Here is a 16,941-nt window from a genome sequence, read left to right as displayed (position 1 = left end):
GCTTTCACACACACTTATCTCTCAGAACTGTGCAAGTGGAGAGACGTTCGTTCATCTAGCACTAAGTGAACGGTTTGCAGGAGACACTTTTTCTCTGATTTCTCAGTCTGTTTCCTAGTGCCGGTTTGAAGTTCCTGCAGTTTTCACTGTCAAAACGATTTGGAGCTAGTACCTCCCCATATATATGTATGGAATGTAGTTTGCAACTGAAAAGAAACTTTGTGTTCCCAAAAAGCTAGGTGAAGGACGGCTTTCACACACACTTATCTCTCAGAACTGAGGAAGTGGAGAGACGTTCGTTCATCTCGCACCAAGGGAACGGGTTGCAGGAGACACTTTTTCTCTGTTTTATCAGTCTGTTTCCTACTGCCGGTATGAAGTTCCTGCAGTTTTCAGTGTAAAAACGAGTTGGAGCTTGTACCTCCCATATATATGTATGGAATGGAGTTTGCAACTGAAAAGAAACTTTGTGTTCCCAACAAGCTAGGTGAAGGACGGCTTTCACACACACTTATCTCTCAGAACTGAGCAAGTGGAGAGACGTTCGTTCATCTAGCACCAAAGGAATGGGTTGCAGGAGACACTTTTTCTCTGCTTTCTCAGTCTGTTTCCTAGTGCCGGTTTGAAGTTCCTGCAGTTTTCACTGTCAAACCGAGTTGGAGCTAGTCCCTCCCCATATATATGTATGGAATGGAGTTTGCAACTGAAAAGAAACTTTGTGTTCCCAACAAGCTAGGTGAAGGCGGCTTTCACACACACTTGTCTCTCAGAACTGAGGAAGTGGAGAGACTTTCGTTCATCTAGCACCAAGGGAACGGGTTGCAGGAGACACTTTTTCTCTGCTTTCTCAGTCTGTTTCCTAGTGCCGGTTTGAAGTTCCTGCAGTTTTCACTGTCAAACCGAGTTGGAGCTTGTACCTCCCCATATATATGTATGGAATGGAGTTTGCAACTGAAAAGAAACTTTGTGTTCCCAACAAGCTAGGTGAAGGAAGGATTTCACACACACTTATCTCTCAGAACTGAGCAAGTGGAGAGACGTTCGTTCATCTAGCACCAAGGGAACGGGTTGCAGGAGAAACTTTTTCTCTGCTTCTCAGTCTGTTTCCTAGTGCCGGTTTGAAGTTCCTGCAGTTTTCACTGTCAAACCGAGTTGGAGCTTCTACCTCCCCATATATATGTATGGAATGGAGTTTGCAACTTAACAGTAACTTTGTGTTCCCAACAAGCTATGTGAAGGACGGCTTTCACACACACATATCTCTCAGAACTGAGCAAGTGGAGAGACGTTCGTTCATCTAGCACCAAGGGAACGGGTTGCAGGAGACACTTTTTCTCTGCTTTCTCAGTCTGTTTCCTAGTGCCGGTTTGAAGTTCCTGCAGTTTTCACTATAAAACCGAGTTGGAGGTAGTACCTCCCCATATATATGTATGGATGGAGTTTTCAACTGAAAAGAAATTTTGTGTTCCCAACAAGCTAGGTGAAGAGCGGCTTTCACACACACTTATCTCTCAGAACTGAGCAAGTGGAGACACGTTCGTTCATCTAGCACCAAGGGAACGGGTTGCAGGAGACACATTTTCTCTGCTTTCTCAGTCTGTTTCCTAGTGCCGGTTTGAAGTTCCTGCATTTTTCACTGTCAAACCGAGTTGGAGCTTGTACCTCCCCATATATATGTATGGAATGGAGTTTGCAACTGAAAAGAAACTTTGTGTTCCCAACAAGCTAGGTGAATTACGGCTTTCACACACACTTATCTCTCAGAACTGAGCAAGTGGAGAGACGTTCGTTCATCTAGCACCAAGGGAACGGGTTCCAGGAGACAATTTTTCTCTGCATTCTCAGTCTGTTTCCTAGTGCCGGTTTGAAGTTCCTGCAGTTTTCACTGTCAAACCGAGTTGGAGCTAGTACCTCCCCATATATATGTATGGAATGGAGTTTGCAACTGAAAAGAAACTTTGTGTTCCCAACAAGCTAGTTGAAGGACGGCTTTCACACACACTTATCTCTCAGAACTGAGCAAGTGGAGAGACGTTCGTTCACCTAGCACCAAGGGAACGGGTTGCAGGAGACACTTTTTCTCTGTTTTCTCAGTCTGTTTCCTAGTGCCGGTTTGAAGTTCCTGCAGTTTTCACTGTAAAACCGAGTTGGAGCTTCTACCTCCCCATATATATGTATGGAATGGAGTTTGCAACTGAAAAGAAACTTTGTGTTCCCAACAAGCTAGGTGAAGTGCGGCTTTCACACACACTTATCTCTCAGAACTGAGCAAGTGGAGAGACGTTCGTTCATCTAGCACAAAGGGAACGGGTTGCTGGAGACACTTTTTCTCTGCTTTCTCAGTCTGTTTCCTAGTGCCAGTTTGAAGTTCCTGCAGTTTTCACTGTCAAACCGAGTTGGAGCTTGTACCTCCCAATATATATGTATAGAATGGAGTTTGCAACTGAAAAGAACCTTTGTGTTCCCAACAAGCTAGTTGAAGGACGGCTTTCACACACACTTATCTCTCAGAACTGAGCAAGTGGAGAGACGTTCGTTCATCTAGCACCAAGGGAACGGGTTGCAGGAGAAACTTTTTCTCTGCTTTCTCAGTCTGTTTCCTAGTGCCGGTTTGAAGTTCCTGCAGTTTTCACTGTAAAACCGAGTTGGAGCTTCTACCTCCCCATATATATGTATGGAATGGAGTTTGCAACTGAAAAGAAACTTTGTGTTCCCAACAAGCTAGGTGAAGAGCGGCTTTCACACACAAATATCTCTCAGAACTGAGCAAGTGGAGAGACGTTCGTTCATCTAGCACCAAGGGAACGGGTTGCAGGAGACACTTTTTCTCTGCTTTCTCAGTCTGTTTCCTAGTGCCGGTTTGAAGTTCCTGCAGTTTTCACTGTCAAACCGTTTTGGAGGTAGTACCTCCCCATATATATGTATGGATTGGAGTTTGCAACTGAAAAGAAACTTTGTGTTCCCAACAAGCTAGGTGAAGAGCGGCTTTCACACACACTAATCTCTCAGAACTGAGCAAGTGGAGAGACGTTCGTTCATCTAGCACAATGTGAACGGGTTGCAGGAGACACTTTTTCTCTGCTTTCTCAGTCTGTTTCCTAGTGCCGGTTTGAAGTTCCTGCAGTTTTCACTGTCAAACCGAGTTGGAGCTTGTACCTCCCCATATATATGTATGGAATGGAGTTTGCAACTGAAAAGAAACTTTGTGTTCCCAACAAGCTAGGTGAAGAACGGCTTTCACACGCACTTATCTCTCAGAACTGAGCAAGTGGAGAGACGTTCTTTCATATAGCACCAAGGGAACGGGTTGCAGGAGACACTTTTTCTCTGCTTTCTCAGTCTGTTTCCTAGTGCCGGTTTGAAGTTCCTGCAGTTTTCACTGTCAAACCGAGTTGGAGGTAGTTCCTCCCCATATAAATGTATGGAATGGAGTTTGCAACTGAAAAGAAACTTTGTGTTCCCAACAAGCTATGTGAAGAGCGGCTTTCACACACACTTATCACTCAGAACTGAGCAAGTGGAGAGACGTTCGTTCATCTAGCACAAAGGGAACGGGTTGCAGGAGACACTTTTTCTCTGCTTTCTCAGTCTGTTTCCTAGTGCCGGTTTGAAGTTCCTGCAGTTTTCACTGTCAAACTGAGTTGGAGCTTGTACCTCCCAATATATATGTATAGAATGGAGTTTGCAACAGAAAAGAAACTTTGTGTTCCCAACAAGCTAGGTGAAGTACGGCTTTCAAACACACTTATCTCTCAGAACTGAGCAAGCGGAGAGACGTTCGTTCATCTAGCACCAAAGGAACTGGTTGCAGGATACACTTTTTCTCTGTTTCTCAGTCTGTTTCCTAGTGCCGGTTTGAAGTTCCTGCAGTTTTCACTGTCAAACCGAGTTGGAGCTTGTACCTCCCCATATATATGTATGGAATGGGGTTTGCAACTGAAAAGAAAATTTGTGTTCCCAACAAGCTAGGTGAAGGACGGCTTTCACACACACTAATCTCTCAGAACTGAGCAAGTGGAGAGACGTTCGTTCATCTAGCACCGAGGGAACGGTTTGCAGGAGACACTTTTTCTCTGCTTTCTCAGTCTGTTTCCTAGTGCCGGTTTGAAGTTCCTGCAGTTTTCAGTGTAAAACCGAGATGGGGCTTGTACCTCCCCTTATATATGTATGGAATGGAGTTTGCAACTGAAAAGAAACTTTGTGTTCCCAACAACCTAGGTGAAGTACGGCTTTCACACTCACTTATCTCTCAGAACTGAGCAATTGGAGAGACGTTCGTTCATCTAGCACCAAGGGAACGGGTTGCAGGAGACACTTTTTCTCTGCTTTCTCAGTCTGTTTCCTAGTGCCGGTTTGAAGTTCCTGCAGTTTTCACTGTCAAACCGAGTTGGAGCTTGTACCTCCCCATATATATGTATGGAATGGAGTTTGCAACTGAAAAGAAACTTTGTGTTCCCAACAAGCTAGGTGAAGAGCGGCTTTCACACACACTTATCTCTCAGAACAGAGCAAGTGGAGAGACGTTCGTTCATCTAGCACCAAGGGAACGGGTTGCAGGAGACACTTTTTCTCTGCTTTCTAAGTCTGTTTCCTAGTGCCGGTATGATGTTCCTGCAGTTTTCACTGTCAAACCGAGTTGGAGCTTGTACCTCCCAATATATATGTATGGAATGGAGTTTGCAACTGAAAAGAAACTTTGTGTTCCCAACAAGCTAGGTGAAGGACGGCTTTCACACACACTTATCTCTCAGAACTGAGCAAGTGGAGAGACGTTCGTTCATCTAGCACCAAGGGAACGGGTTGCAGGAGACACTTTTTCTCTGCTTTCTCTGTCTGTTTCCTAGTGCCGGTTTGAAGTTCCTGCACTTTTCACTGTCAAACCGAGTTGGAGCTTGTACCTCCCCATATATATGTATGGAATGGAGTTTGCAACTGAAAAGAAACTTTGTGTTCCCAACAAGCTAGGTGAAGAACGGCTTTCACACGCACTTATCTCTCAGAACTGAGCAAGTGGAGAGACGTTCGTTCATATAGCACCAAGGGAACGGGTTGCAGGAGACACTTTTTCTCTGCTTTCTCAGTCTGTTTCCTAGTGCCGGTTTGAAGTTCCTGCAGTTTTCACTGTCAAACCGATTTGGAGGTAGTTCCTCCCCATATAAATGTATGGAATGGAGTTTGCAACTGAAAAGAAACTTTGTGTTCCCAACAAGCTAGGTGAAGAGCGGCTTTCACACACACTTATCTCTCAGAACTGAGCAAGTGGAGAGACGTTCGTTCATCTAGCACAAAGGGAACGGGTTGCAGGAGACACATTTTCTCTGCTTTCTCAGTCTGTTTCCTAGTGCCGGTTTGAAGTTCCTGCAGTTTTCACTGTCAAACCGAGTTGGAGCTTGTACCTCCCAATATATATGTATAGAATGGAGTTTGCAAGTGAAAAGAAACTTTGTGTTCCCAACAAGCTAGGTGAAGTACGGCTTTCACACACACTTATCTCTCAGAACTGAGCAAGTGGAGAGACGTTCGTTCATCTAGCACCAAAGGAACTGGTTGCAGGATACACTATTTCTCTGTTTCTCAGTCTGTTTCCTAGTGCCGGTTTGAAGTTCCTGCAGTTTTCACTGTCAAACCGAGTTGGAGCTTGTACCTCCCCATATATATGTATGGAATGGAGTTTGCAACTGAAAAGAAAATTTGTGTTCCCAACAAGCTAGGTGAAGGACGGCTTTCACACACACTAATCTCTCAGAACTGAGCAAGTGGAGAGACGTTCGTTCATCTAGCACCGAGGGAACGGTTTGCAGGAGACACTTTTTCTCTGCTTTCTCAGTCTGTTTCCTAGTGCCGGTTTGAAGTTCCTGCAGTTTTCAGTGTAAAACCGAGATGGGGCTTGTACCTCCCCTTATATATGTATGGAATGGAGTTTGCAACTGAAAAGAAACTTTGTGTTCCCAACAACCTAGGTGAAGGACGGCTTTCACACTCACTTATCTCTCAGAACTGAGCAAGTGGAGAGACGTTCGTTCATCTAGCACCAAGGGAACGGGTTGCATGAGACACTTTTTCACTGCTTTCTCAGTCTGTTTCCTAGTGCCGGTTTGAAGTTCCTGCAGTTTTCAGTGTAAAACCGAGTTGGAGCTTGTACCTCCCCATATATATGTATGGAATGGAGTTTGCAACTGAAAAGAAACTTTGTGTTCCCAACAAGCTAGGTGAAGGACGGCTTTCACACACACTTATCTCTCAGAACAGAGCAAGTGGAGAGACGTTCGTTCATCTAGCACCAAGGGAACGGGTTGCAGGAGACACTTTTTCTCTGCTTTCTCAGTCTGTTTCCTAGTGCCGGTATGATGTTCCTGCAGTTTTCACTGTCAAACCGAGTTGCAGCTTGTACCTCCCCATATATATGTATGGAATGTAGTTTGCAACTGAAAAGAAACTTTGTGTTCCCAACAAGCTAGGTGAAGGAAGGCTTTCACACACACTTATCTCTCAGAACTGAGCAAGTGGAGAGACGTTCGTTCATCTAGCACCAAGGGAACGGGTTGCAGGAGACACTTTTTCTCTGCTTTCTCAGTCTGTTTCCTAGTGCCGGTTTGAAGTTCCTGCAGTTTTCACTGTCAAACCGAGTTGGAGCTAGTACCTCCCCATATATATGTATGGAATGGAGTTTTCAACTGAAAAGAAACTTTGTGTTCCCAACAAGCTAGGTGAAGAGCGGCTTTCACACACACTTATCTCTCAGAACTGAGCAAGTGGAGACACGTTCGTTTATCTAGCACCAAGGGAACGGGTTGCAGGAGACACATTTTCTCTGCTTTCTCAGTCTGTTTCCTAGTGCCGGTTTGAAGTTCCTGCATTTTTCACTGTCAAACCGAGTTGGAGCTTGTACCTCCCCATATATATGTATGGAATGGAGTTTGCAACTGAAAAGAAACTTTGTGTTCCCAACAAGCTAGGTGAAGGACGGCTTTCACACACACTTATCTCTCAGAACTGAACAAGTGGAGAGGCTTTCGTTCATCTAGCACCAAGGGAACGGGTTCCAGGAGACAATTTTTCTCTGCTTTCTCAGTCTGATTCCTAGTGCCGGTTTGAAGTTCCTGCAGTTTTCACTGTCAAACCGAGTTGGAGCTTGTACTTCCCCATGTATATGTATGGAATGGAGTTTGCAACTGAAAAGAAACTTTGTGTTCCCAACAAGCTAGTTGAAGGACGGCTTTCACACACACTTATCTCTCAGAACTGAGCAAGTGGAGAGACGTTCGTTCATCTAGCACCAAGGGAACGGGTTGCAGGAGACACTTTTTCTCTGCTTTCTCAGTCTGTTTCCTAGTGCCGGTTTGAAGTTCCTGCAGTTTTCACTGTCAAACCGATTTGGAGGTAGTACCTACCCATATATATGTATGGAATGGAGTTTGCAACTGAAAAGAAACTTTGTTTTCCCAAAAAGCTAGGTGAAGAGCGGCTTTCACACACACTTATCTCTCAGAACTGAGCAAGTGGAGAGACGTTCGTTCATCTAGCACCAAGGGAACGGGTTCCAGGAGACAATTTTTCTCTGCTTTCTCAGTCTGTTTCCTAGTGCCGGTTTGAAGTTCCTGCAGTTTTCACTGTCAAACCGAGTTGGAGCTTGTACCTCCCCATATATATGTATGGAATGGAGTTTGCAACTGAAAAGAAACTTTGTGTTCCCAACAAGCTAGTTGAAGGACGGCTTTCACACACACTTATCTCTCAGAACTGAGCAAGTGGAGAGACGTTCGTTCATCTAGCACCAAGGGAACGGGTTGCAGGAGACACTTTTTCTCTGCTTTCTCAGTCTGTTTCCTAGTGCCGGTTTGAAGTTCCTGCAGTTTTCACTGTAAAACCGAGTTGGAGCTTGTACCTCCCCATATATATGTATGGAATGGAGTTTGCAACTGAAAAGAAACTTTGTGTTCCCAACAAGCTAGGTGAAGGACGGCATTCACACACACTTATCTCTCAGAACTTAGCAAGTGGAGAGACGTTCGTTCATCTAGCACCAAGGGAACGGGTTGCAGGAGAAACTTTTTCTCTGCTTTCTCAGTCTGTTTCCTAGTGCCGGTTTGAAGTTCCTGCAGTTTTCTCTGTCAAACCGAGTTGGAGCTTGTACCTCCCCATATATATGTATGGAATGGAGTTTGCAACTGAAAAGAAACTTTGTGTTCCCAACAAGCTAGGTGAAGAACGGCATTCACACACACTTATCTCTCAGAACTTAGCAAGTGGAGAGACGTTCGTTCATCTAGCACCAAGGGAACGGGTTGCAGGAGAAACTTTTTCTCTGCTTTCTCAGTCTGTTTCCTAGTGCCGGTTTGAAGTTCCTGCATTTTTCACTGTCAAACCGATTTGGAGGTAGTACCTCCCCATATATATGTATGGATTGGAGTTTGAAACTGAAAAGAAACTTTGTGTTCCCAACAAGCTAGGTGAAGTGCGGCTTTCACACACACTTATCTCTCAGAACTGAGCAAGTGGAGAGACGTTCGTTCATCTAGCACCAAGGGAACGGGTTGCAGGAGACACTTTTTCTCTGCTTTCTCAGTCTGTTTCCTAGTGCCGGTTTGAAGTTCCTGCAGTTTTCACTGTCAAACCGAGTTGGAGCTTGTACCTCCCAATATATATGTATAGAATGGAGTTTGCAACTGAAAAGAAACTTTGTGTTCCCAACAAGCTAGGTGAAGGACGGCTTTCACACACACATATCTCTCAGAACTGAGCAAGTGGAGAGACGTTCGTTCATCTAGCACCAAAGGAACTGGTTGCAGGAGACACTTTTTCTCTGTTTCTCAGTCTGTTTCCTAGTGCCGTTTTGAAGTTCCTGCAGTTTTCACTGTCAAACCGAGTTGGAGCTTGTACCTCCCCATATATATGTATGGAATGGAGTTTGCAACTGAAAAGAAAATTTGTGTTCCCAACAAGATAGGTGAAGGACGGCTTTCACACACACTAATCTCTCAGAACTGAGAAAGTGGAGAGACGTTCGTTCATCTAGCACCAAGGGAACGGTTTGCAGGAGACAGTTTTTCTCTGTTTTCTCAGTCTGTTTCCTAGTGCCGGTTTGAAGTTCCTGCAGTTTTCAGTGTAAAACCGAGATGGGGCTTGTACCTCCCCTTATATATGTATGGAATGGAGTTTGCAACTGAAAAGAAACTTTGTGTTCCCAACAACCTAGGTGAAGGACGGCTTTCACACTCACTTATCTCTCAGAACTGAGCAATTGGAGAGACGTTCATTCATCTAGCACCAAGGGAACGGGTTGCAGGTGACACATTTTCTCTGTTTCTCAGTCTGTTTCCTAGTGCCGGTTTGAAGTTCCTGCAGTTTTCACTGCAAAACCGAGTTCGAGCTTCTACCTCCCCATATATATGTATAGAATGGGGTTTGCAACTGAAAAGAAACTTTGTGTTCCCAACAAGCTATGTGAAGTACGGCTTTCATACACACTTATCTCTCAGAACAGAGCAAGTGGAGAGACGTTCGTTCATCTAGCACCAAGGGAACGGGTTGCAGGAGACAATTTTTCTCTGCTTTCTCATTCTGTTTCCTAGTGCCGGTTTGAAGTTCCTGCAGTTTTCACTTTCAAACCGAGTTGGAGCTTTACCTCCCCATATATATGTATGGAATGGAGTTTGCAACTGAAAAGAAACTTTGTGTTCCCAACAAGCTAGGTGAAGGACGGCTTTCACACACACTTATCTCTCAGAACTGAGCAAGTGGTAAGACGTTCGTTCATCTAGCACCAAGGGAACGGGTTGCAGGAGACACTTTTTCTCTGCTTTCTCAGTCTGTTTCCTAGTGCCGGTTTGAAGTTCTTGCAGTTATCACTGTAAAACCGAGTTGGAGCTAGTACCACCCCATATATATGTATGGAATGAAGTTTGCAACTGAAAAGAAACTTTCTGTTCCCATCAAGCTAGATGAAGGACGGCTTTCACACACACTTATCTCTCAGAACTTAGCAAGTTGAGAGACGTTCGTTCATCTAGCACCAAAGGAACGGTTTGCAGGAGAAACTTTTTCACTGATTTCTCAGTCTGTTTCCTAGTGCCGGTTTGAAGTTCCTGCATTTTTCACTGTCAAATCGAGTTGGAGCTTGTACCTCCCCATATATATGTATGGAATGGAGTTTGCAACTGAAAAGAAACTTTGTGTTCCCAACAAGCTAGGTGAAGGACGGCTTTCACACACACTTATCTCTCAGAACTGAGCAAGTGGAGAGACGTTCGTTCATCTAGCACCAAGGGAACGGGTTGCAGGAGAAACTTTTTCTCTGCTTTCTCAGTCTGTTTCCTAGGGCCGGTTTGAATTTCCTGCAGTTTTCACTGTCAAACAGATTTGGAGGTAGTACCTCCCCATATAAATGTATGGAATGGAGTTTGCACCTGAAAAGAAACTTTGTGTTCCCAACAAGCTAGGTGAAGAGCGGCTTTCACACACACTTATCTCTCAGAACTGAGCAAGAGGAGAGACGTTCGTTCATCTAGCAACAAGGGAACGTGTTGCAGGGACACTTTTTCTCTGCTTTCTCAGTCTGTTTCCTAGTGCCGGTTTGAAGTTCCTGCAGTTTTCACTGTCAAACCGATTTGGAGATTGTACCTCCCAATATATATGTATAGAATGGAGTTTGCAACTGAAAAGAAACTTTGTGTTCCCAACAAGTTAGGTGAAGGACGGCTTTCTCACACACTTATCTCTCAGAACTGAGCAAGTGGAGAGACGTTCGTTCATCTATCACCAAAGGAACTGGTTGCAGGAGACACTTTTTCTCTGCTTTCTCAGTCTGTTTCCTAGTGCCGGTTTGAAGTTCCTGCAGTTTTCACTGTCAAACCGAGTTGGAGCTTCTACCTCCCCATATATATGTATGGAATGGAGTTTGCAACTGAAAAGAAACTTTGTGTTCCCAACAAGCTAGGTGAAGGACGGCTTTCACACACACTTAACTCTCAGAACTGAGCAAGTGGAGAGACGTTCGTTCATCTAGCACCAAGGGAACGGGTTGCAGGAGACACTATTTCTCTGCTTTCTCAGTCTGTTTCCTAGTGCCGGTTTGAAGTTCCTGCAGTTTTCAGTGTAAAAACGAGTTGGAGATTGTACCTCCCCATATATATGTATGGAATGGAGTTTGCAACTGAAAAGAAACTTTGTGTTCCCAACAAGCTAGGTGAAGGAAGGCTTTCACACACACTTATCTCTCAGAACTGAGCAAGTGGAGAGATGTTCGTTCATCTAGCACCAAGGGAACGGGTTGCAGGAGACACTTTTTCTCTGCTTTCTCAGTCTGTTTCCTAGTGCCGGTTTGAAGTTCCTGCAGTTTTCAGTGTAAAAACGAGTTGGAGCTTGTACCTCCCCATATATATGTATGGAATGGAGTTTGCAACTGAAAAGAAACTTTGTGTTCCCAACAAGCTAGGTGAAGGGCGGCTTTCACACACACTTATCTCTCAGAACTGAGCAAGTGGAGAGACGTTCGTTCATCTAGCACCAAGGGAACGGGTTGCAGGAGAAACTTTTTCTCTGCTTTCTCAGTCTGTTTCCTAGTGCCTGTTTGAAGTTCCTGCAGTTTTCACTGTCAAACCGATTTGGAGGTAGTACCAACCCATATATATGTATGGAATGGAATTGCAACTGAAAAGAAACTTTGTGTTCCCAACAAGCTAGGTGAAGAGCGGCTTTCACACACACTTATCTCTCAGAACTGAGCAAGTGGAGAGACGTTCGTTCATCTAGCACCAAGGGAACGGGTTGCAGGAGACACTTTTTCTCTGCTTTCTCAGTCTGTTTCCTAGTGCCGGTTTGAAGTTCCTGCAGTTTTCACTGTCAAACCGAGTTGGAGCTTGTACCTCCCAATATATATGTATAGAATGGAGTTTGCAACTGAAAAGAAACTTTGTGTTCCCAACAAGCTAGGTGAAGGACGGCTTTCACACACACTTATCTCTCAGAACTGAGCAAGTGGAGAGACGTTCGTTCATCTAGCACCAAAGGAACTGGTTGCAGGAGACACTTTTTCTCTGTTTCTCAGTCTGTTTCCTAGTGCCGGTTTGAAGTTCCTGCAGTTTTCACTGTCAAACCGAGTTGGAGCTTGTACCTCCCCATATATATGTATGGAATGGAGTTGGCAACTGAAAAGAAACTTTGTGATCCCAACAAGCTAGGTGAAGGACGGCTTTCACACACTCTTATCTCTCAGAACTGAGCAAGTGGAGAGACGTTCGTTCCTCCAGCACCAAGGGAACGGGTTGCAGGAGACACTTTTTCTCTGCTTTCTCAGTCGGTTTACTAGTGCCGGTTTGAAGTTCCTGCAGTTTTCAGTGTAAAACCGAGATGGGGCTTGTACCTCCCCTTATATATGTATGGAATGGAGTTTGCAACTGAAAAGAAACTTTGTGTTCCCAACAACCTAGGTGAAGGACGGCTTTCACACACACTTATCTCTCAGAACTGAGCAAGTGGAGAGACGTTCGTTCATCTAGCACCAAGGGAACGGGTTGCAGGAGACACTTTTTCTCTGCTTTCTCAGTCTGTTTCCTAGTGCCGGTTTGAAGTTCCTGCAGTTTTCACTGTAAAACCGAGTTGGAGCTTGTACCTCCCCATATATATGTATGGAATGGAGTTTGCAACTGAAAAGAAAATTTGTGTTCCCAACAAGCTAGGTGAAGGACGGCTTTCACACACATTAATCTCTCAGAACTGAGCAAGTGGTGAGACGTTCGTTCATCTAGCACCAAGGGAACGGGTTGCAGGAGACACTTTTTCTCTGCTTTCTCAGTCTGTTTCCTAGTGCCGGTTTGAAGTTCCTGCAGTTTTCAGTGTAAAACCGAGATGGGGCTTGTACCTCCCCTTATATATGTATGGAATGGAGTTTGCAACTGAAAAGAAACTTTGTGTTCCCAACAACCTAGGTGAAGGACGGCTTTCACACTCATTTATCTCTCAGAACTGAGCAAGTGGAGAGACGTTCCTTCATCTAGCACCAAGGGAACGGGTTGCAGGAGACACTTTTTCTCTGCTTTCTCAGTCTGTTTCCTAGTGCCGGTTTGAAGTTCCTGCAGTTATCACTGTAAAACCGAGTTGGAGCTTGTACCTCCCCATATATATGTATGGAATGGAGTTTGCAACTGAAAAGAAACTTTGTGTTCCCAACAAGCTAGGTGAAGGACGGCTTTCACACACACTTATCTCTCAGAACTGAGCAAGTGGAGAGACGTTCGTTCCTCCAGCACCAAGGGAACGGGTTGCAGGAGACACTTTTTCTCTGCTTTCTCAGTCGGTTTACTAGTGCCGGTTTGAAGTTCCTGCAGTTTTCAGTGTAAAACCGAGATGGGGCTTGTACCTCCCCTTATATATGTATGGAATGGAGTTTGCAACTGAAAAGAAACTTTGTGTTCCCAACAACCTAGGTGAAGGACGGCTTTCACACACACTTATCTCTCAGAACTGAGCAAGTGGAGAGACGTTCGTTCATCTAGCACCAAGGGAACGGGTTGCAGGAGACACTTTTTCTCTGCTTTCTCAGTCTGTTTCCTAGTGCCGGTTTGAAGTTCCTGCAGTTTTCACTGTAAAACCGAGTTGGAGCTTGTACCTCCCCATATATATGTATGGAATGGAGTTTGCAACTGAAAAGAAAATTTGTGTTCCCAACAAGCTAGGTGAAGGACGGCTTTCACACACATTAATCTCTCAGAACTGAGCAAGTGGTGAGACGTTCGTTCATCTAGCACCAAGGGAACGGGTTGCAGGAGACACTTTTTCTCTGCTTTCTCAGTCTGTTTCCTAGTGCCGGTTTGAAGTTCCTGCAGTTTTCAGTGTAAAACCGAGATGGGGCTTGTACCTCCCCTTATATATGTATGGAATGGAGTTTGCAACTGAAAAGAAACTTTGTGTTCCCAACAACCTAGGTGAAGGACGGCTTTCACACTCATTTATCTCTCAGAACTGAGCAAGTGGAGAGACGTTCGTTCATCTAGCACCAAGGGAACGGGTTGCAGGAGACACTTTTTCTCTGCTTTCTCAGTCTGTTTCCTAGTGCCGGTTTGAAGTTCCTGCAGTTATCACTGTAAAACCGAGTTGGAGCTAGTGCCACCCCATATATATGTATGGAATGAAGTTTGCAAATGAAAAGAAACTTTGTGTTCCCATCAAGCTAGGTGAAGGACGGCTTTCACACACACTTATCTCTCAGAACTGAGCAAGTTGAGAGACGTTCGTTCATCTAGCACCAAAGGAACGGGTTGCAGGAGACACTTTTTCACTGATTTCTCAGTCTGTTTCCTAGTGCCGGTTTGAAGTTCCTGCATTTTTCACTGTAAAACCGAGTTGGAGCTTGTACCTCCCCATATATATGTATGGAATGGAGTTTGCAACTGAAAAGAAACTTTGTGTTCCCAACAAGCTAGGTGAAGGACGGCTTTCACACACACTTATCTCTCAGAACTGAGCAACTGGAGAGACGTTCGTTCATCTAGCACCAAGGGAACGGGTTGCAGGGACACTATTTCTCTGTTTCTCAGTCTGTTTCCTTGTGCCGGTTTGAAGTTCCTTCATTTTTCAGTGTAAAAGGGAGTTGGAGCTTGTACCTCCCCATATATATGTATGGAATGGAGTTTGCAACTGAAAAGAAACTTTGTGTTCCCAACAAGCTAGGTGAAGGACGGCTTTCACACACACTTATCTCTCAGAACTGAGCAAGTGGAGAGACGCTCGTTCATCTAGCACCAAGGGAACGGGTTGCAGGAGACACTTTTTCTCTGCTTTCTCAGTCTGTTTCCTAGTGCCGGTTTGAAGTTCCTGCAGTTTTCACTGTAAAACCGAGTTGGAGCTTGTACCTCCCCATATATATGTATGGAATGGAGTTTGCAACTGAAAAGAAAATTTGTGTTCCCAACAAGCTAGGTGAAGGACGGCTTTCACACACATTAATATCTCAGAACTGAGCAAGTGGTGAGACGTTCGTTCATCTAGCACCAAGGGAACGGGTTGCAGGAGACACTTTTTCTCTGCTTTCTCAGTCTGTTTCCTAGTGCCGGTTTGAAGTTCCTGCAGTTTTCAGTGTAAAACCGAGATGGGGCTTGTACCTCCCCTTATATATGTATGGAATGGAGTTTGCAACTGAAAAGAAACTTTGTGTTCCCAACAACCTAGGTGAAGGACGGCTTTCACACTCATTTATCTCTCAGAACTGAGCAAGTGGAGAGACGTTCCTTCATCTAGCACCAAGGGAACGGGTTGCAGGAGACACTTTTTCTCTGCATTCTCAGTCTGTTTCCTAGTGCCGGTTTGAAGTTCCTGCAGTTATCACTGTAAAACCGAGTTGGAGCTTGTACCTCCCCATATATATGTATGGAATGGAGTTTGCAACTGAAAAGAAACTTTGTGTTCCCAACAAGCTAGGTGAAGGACGGCTTTCACACACACTTATCTCTCAGAACTGAGCAAGTGGAGAGACGTTCGTTCCTCCAGCACCAAGGGAACGGGTTGCAGGAGACACTTTTTCTCTGCTTTCTCAGTCGGTTTACTAGTGCCGGTTTGAAGTTCCTGCAGTTTTCAGTGTAAAACCGAGATGGGGCTTGTACCTCCCCTTATATATGTATGGAATGGAGTTTGCAACTGAAAAGAAACTTTGTGTTCCCAACAACCTAGGTGAAGGACGGCTTTCACACACACTTATCTCTCAGAACTGAGCAAGTGGAGAGACGTTCGTTCATCTAGCACCAAGGGAACGGGTTGCAGGAGACACTTTTTCTCTGCTTTCTCAGTCTGTTTCCTAGTGCCGGTTTGAAGTTCCTGCAGTTTTCACTGTAAAACCGAGTTGGAGCTTGTACCTCCCCATATATATGTATGGAATGGAGTTTGCAACTGAAAAGAAAATTTGTGTTCCCAACAAGCTAGGTGAAGGACGGCTTTCACACACATTAATCTCTCAGAACTGAGCAAGTGGTGAGACGTTCGTTCATCTAGCACCAAGGGAACGGGTTGCAGGAGACACTTTTTCTCTGCTTTCTCAGTCTGTTTCCTAGTGCCGGTTTGAAGTTCCTGCAGTTTTCAGTGTAAAACCGAGATGGGGCTTGTACCTCCCCTTATATATGTATGGAATGGAGTTTGCAACTGAAAAGAAACTTTGTGTTCCCAACAACCTAGGTGAAGGACGGCTTTCACACTCATTTATCTCTCAGAACTGAGCAAGTGGAGAGACGTTCGTTCATCTAGCACCAAGGGAACGGGTTGCAGGAGACACTTTTTCTCTGCTTTCTCAGTCTGTTTCCTAGTGCCGGTTTGAAGTTCCTGCAGTTATCACTGTAAAACCGAGTTGGAGCTAGTGCCACCCCATATATATGTATGGAATGAAGTTTGCAAATGAAAAGAAACTTTGTGTTCCCATCAAGCTAGGTGAAGGACGGCTTTCACACACACTTATCTCTCAGAACTGAGCAAGTTGAGAGACGTTCGTTCATCTAGCACCAAAGGAACGGGTTGCAGGAGACACTTTTTCACTGATTTCTCAGTCTGTTTCCTAGTGCCGGTTTGAAGTTCCTGCATTTTTCACTGTAAAACCGAGTTGGAGCTTGTACCTCCCCATATATATGTATGGAATGGAGTTTGCAACTGAAAAGAAACTTTGTGTTCCCAACAAGCTAGGTGAAGGACGGCTTTCACACACACTTATCTCTCAGAACTGAGCAACTGGAGAGACGTTCGTTCATCTAGCACCAAGGGAACGGGTTGCAGGGACACTATTTCTCTGTTTCTCAGTCTGTTTCCTTGTGCCGGTTTGAAGTTCCTTCATTTTTCAGTGTAAAAGGGAGTTGGAGCTTGTACCTCCCCATATATATGTATGGAATGGAGTTTGCAACTGAAAAGAAACTTTGTGTTCCCAACAAGCTAGGTGAAGGACGGCTTTCACACACACTTATCTCTCAG

This window comes from Camelus bactrianus, chromosome 3, assembly GCF_048773025.1.
Source record: "Camelus bactrianus isolate YW-2024 breed Bactrian camel chromosome 3, ASM4877302v1, whole genome shotgun sequence".
In the NCBI taxonomy this organism is placed as follows: domain Eukaryota; kingdom Metazoa; phylum Chordata; class Mammalia; order Artiodactyla; family Camelidae; genus Camelus; species Camelus bactrianus.
This window is presented reverse-complemented; position numbering follows the sequence as displayed.